The sequence below is a fragment of the Oncorhynchus mykiss genome, chromosome 3, assembly GCF_057628025.1.
Source record: "Oncorhynchus mykiss isolate SJ-2025 chromosome 3, ASM5762802v1, whole genome shotgun sequence".
Lineage (NCBI taxonomy): Eukaryota > Metazoa > Chordata > Actinopteri > Salmoniformes > Salmonidae > Oncorhynchus > Oncorhynchus mykiss.
The window spans coordinates 4,212,501-4,217,500 of NC_143024.1; the positions used below are offsets into that span (position 1 = coordinate 4,212,501).

General features: G+C 43.3%; 1 protein-coding gene across 1 annotated transcript in view; it reads left to right on the plus strand.

Annotated features, from left to right (window-relative positions):
* Nucleotides 1-5,000, plus strand: part of LOC149984267 (intermembrane lipid transfer protein VPS13B-like) — a 721,339-nt gene that overhangs the window by 703,270 nt on the left and 13,069 nt on the right.

Here is a 5,000-nt window from a genome sequence, read left to right on the forward strand (position 1 = left end):
CTCATATAACAGTCCAACCTGATATCAGAACTACACCTCTCATCATATAACAGTCCAACCTGATGTCAGAACTACACCTCTCCTCATATAACAGTCCAACCTCATACATGATGTCAGAACTACACCTCTCCTCATAAAACAGTCCAACCTGATGTCAGAACTACACCTCTCCTCATATAACAGTCCAACCTGATGTCAGAACTACACCTCTCCTCATATAACAGTCCAACCTGATGTCAGAACTACACTTCTCCTCATATAACAGTCCAACCTGATGTCAGAACTACACCTCTCCTCATATAACAGTCCAACCTGATATCAGAACTACACTTCTCCTCATATAACAGTCCAACCTGATATCAGAACTACACCTCTCATCATATAACAGTCCAACCTGATGTCAGAACTACACCTCTCCTCATATAACAGTCCAACCTCATACATGATGTCAGAACTACACCTCTCCTCATAAAACAGTCCAACCTGATGTCAGAACTACACCTCTCCTCATATAACAGTCCAACCTGATGTCAGAACTACACCTCTCCTCATAAAACAGTCCAACCTGATGTCAGAACTACACCTCTCCTCATATAACAGTCCAACCTGATGTCAGAACTACACCTCTCCTCATATAACAGTCCAACCTGATATCAGAACTACACCTCTCCTCATATAACAGTCCAACCTGATGTCAGAACTCCACCTCTCCTCATATAACAGTCCAACCTGATGTCAGAACTACACCTCTCCTCATAAAACAGTCCAACCTGATGTCAGAACTACACCTCTCCTCATATAACAGTCCAACCTCATACATGATGTCAGAACTACACCTCTCCTCATAAAACAGTCCAACCTGATGTCAGAACTACACCTCTCCTCATATAACAGTCCAACCTGATATCAGAACTACACTTCTCCTCATATAACAGTCCAACCTGATATCAGAACTACACCTCTCCTCATATAACAGTCCAACCTGATGTCGGAACTACACCTCTCCTCATATAACAGTCCAACCTCAGACCTGATGTCAGAACTACCCCTCTCCTCATAAAACAGTCCAACCTGATGTCAGAACTACACCTCTCCTCATATAACAGTCCAACCTGATGTCAGAACTACACCTCTCCTCATATAACAGTCCAACCTCAGACCTGATGTCAGAACTACCCCTCTCCTCATAAAACAGTCCAACCTGATGTCAGAACTACACCTCTCCTCATATAACAGTCCAACCTGATGTCAGAACTACACCTCTCCTCATATAACAGTCCAACCTGATGTCAGAACTACACTTCTCCTCATATAACAGTCCAACCTGATGTCAGAACTACACTTCTCCTCATATAACAGTCCAACCTGATGTCAGAACTACACCTCTCCTCATATAACAGTCCAACCTGATGTCAGAACTACCCCTCTCCTCATATAACAGTCCAACCTGATGTCATAACTACACCTCTCCTCATATAACAGTCCAACCTGATGTCAGAACTACACCTCTCCTCATATAACAGTCCAACCTGATGTCAGAACTACCCCTCTCCTCATATAACAGTCCAACCTGATGTCATAACTACACCTCTCCTCATATAACAGTCCAACCTGATGTCAGAACTACCCCTCTCCTCATATAACAGTCCAACCTGATGTCATAACTACACTTCTCCTCATATAACAGTCCAACCTGATGTCAGAACTACACCTCTCCTCATATAACAGTCCAACCTGATGTCAGAACTACACTTCTCCTCATATAACAGTCCAACCTGATGTCAGAACTACACCTCTCCTCATATAACAGTCCAACCTGATGTCATAACTACACTTCTCCTCATATAACAGTCCAACCTGATGTCAGAACTACACCTCTCCTCATATAACAGTCCAACCTGATGTCAGAACTACACCTCTCCTCATATAACAGTCCACCCTGATGTCAGAACTACACCTCTCCTCATATAACAGTCCAACCTGATGTCAGAACTACACCTCTCCTCATATAACAGTCCAACCTCATACATGATGTCAGAACTACACCTCTCCTCATATAACAGTCCAACCTGATATCAGAACTACACTTCTCCTCATATAACAGTCCAACCTGATATCAGAACTACACCTCTCATCATATAACAGTCCAACCTGATGTCAGAACTACACCTCTCCTCATATAACAGTCCAACCTCATACATGATGTCAGAACTACACCTCTCCTCATAAAACAGTCCAACCTGATGTCAGAACTACACCTCTCCTCATATAACAGTCCAACCTGATGTCAGAACTACACCTCTCCTCATAAAACAGTCCAACCTGATGTCAGAACTACACCTCTCCTCATATAACAGTCCAACCTGATGTCAGAACTACACCTCTCCTCATATAACAGTCCAACCTGATATCAGAACTACACCTCTCCTCATATAACAGTCCAACCTGATGTCAGAACTCCACCTCTCCTCATATAACAGTCCAACCTGATGTCAGAACTACACCTCTCCTCATAAAACAGTCCAACCTGATGTCAGAACTACACCTCTCCTCATATAACAGTCCAACCTCATACATGATGTCAGAACTACACCTCTCCTCATAAAACAGTCCAACCTGATGTCAGAACTACACCTCTCCTCATATAACAGTCCAACCTGATATCAGAACTACACTTCTCCTCATATAACAGTCCAACCTGATATCAGAACTACACCTCTCCTCATATAACAGTCCAACCTGATGTCGGAACTACACCTCTCCTCATATAACAGTCCAACCTCAGACCTGATGTCAGAACTACCCCTCTCCTCATAAAACAGTCCAACCTGATGTCAGAACTACACCTCTCCTCATATAACAGTCCAACCTGATGTCAGAACTACACCTCTCCTCATATAACAGTCCAACCTCAGACCTGATGTCAGAACTACCCCTCTCCTCATAAAACAGTCCAACCTGATGTCAGAACTACACCTCTCCTCATATAACAGTCCAACCTGATGTCAGAACTACACCTCTCCTCATATAACAGTCCAACCTGATGTCAGAACTACACTTCTCCTCATATAACAGTCCAACCTGATGTCAGAACTACACTTCTCCTCATATAACAGTCCAACCTGATGTCAGAACTACACCTCTCCTCATATAACAGTCCAACCTGATGTCAGAACTACCCCTCTCCTCATATAACAGTCCAACCTGATGTCATAACTACACCTCTCCTCATATAACAGTCCAACCTGATGTCAGAACTACACCTCTCCTCATATAACAGTCCAACCTGATGTCAGAACTACCCCTCTCCTCATATAACAGTCCAACCTGATGTCATAACTACACCTCTCCTCATATAACAGTCCAACCTGATGTCAGAACTACCCCTCTCCTCATATAACAGTCCAACCTGATGTCATAACTACACTTCTCCTCATATAACAGTCCAACCTGATGTCAGAACTACACCTCTCCTCATATAACAGTCCAACCTGATGTCAGAACTACACTTCTCCTCATATAACAGTCCAACCTGATGTCAGAACTACACCTCTCCTCATATAACAGTCCAACCTGATGTCATAACTACACTTCTCCTCATATAACAGTCCAACCTGATGTCAGAACTACACCTCTCCTCATATAACAGTCCAACCTGATGTCAGAACTACACCTCTCCTCATATAACAGTCCACCCTGATGTCAGAACTACACCTCTCCTCATATAACAGTCCAACCTGATGTCAGAACTACACCTCTCCTCATATAACAGTCCAACCTCATACATGATGTCAGAACTACACCTCTCCTCATAAAACAGTCCAACCTGATGTCAGAACTACACCTCTCCTCATATAACAGTCCAACCTGATGTCAGAACTACACCTCTCCTCATATAACAGTCCAACCTGATGTCAGAACTACACCTCTCCTCATAAAACAGTCCAACCTGATGTCAGAACTACACCTCTCCTCATATAACAGTCCAACCTGATATCAGAACTACACCTCTCATCATATAACAGTCCAACCTGATGTCAGAACTACACCTCTCCTCATATAACAGTCCAACCTGATGTCAGAACTACACCTCTCCTCATATAACAGTCCAACCTGATGTCAGAACTACACCTCTCCTCATATAACAGTCCAACCTCATACATGATGTCAGAACTACACCTCTCCTCATAAAACAGTCCAACCTGATGTCAGAACTACACCTCTCCTCATATAACAGTCCAACCTGATGTCAGAACTACACCTCTCCTCATATAACAGTCCAACATGATGTCAGAACTACACCTCTCCTCATAAAACAGTCCAACCTGATGTCAGAACTCCACCTCTCCTCATATAACAGTCCAACCTGATGTCAGAACTACACCTCTCCTCATAAAACAGTCCAACCTGATGTCAGAACTACACCTCTCCTCATAAAACAGTCCAACCTGATGTCAGAACTACACCTCTCCTCATAAAACAGTCCAACCTGATGTCAGAACTACCCCTCTCCTCATATAACAGTCCAACCTGATGTCATAACTACACCTCTCCTCATATAACAGTCCAACCTGATGTCAGAACTACACCTCTCCTCATATAACAGTCCAACCTGATGTCAGAACTACCCCTCTCCTCATATAACAGTCCAACCTGATGTCATAACTACACCTCTCCTCATATAACAGTCCAACCTGATGTCAGAACTACCCCTCTCCTCATATAACAGTCCAACCTGATGTCATAACTACACTTCTCCTCATATAACAGTCCAACCTGATGTCAGAACTACACCTCTCCTCATATAACAGTCCAACCTGATGTCAGAACTACACCTCTCCTCATATAACAGTCCAACCTGATGTCAGAACTACACTTCTCCTCATATAACAGTCCAACCTGATGTCAGAACTACACCTCTCCTCATATAACAGTCCAACCTGATGTCATAACTACACTTCTCCTCATATAACAGTCCAACCTGATGTCAGAACTACACC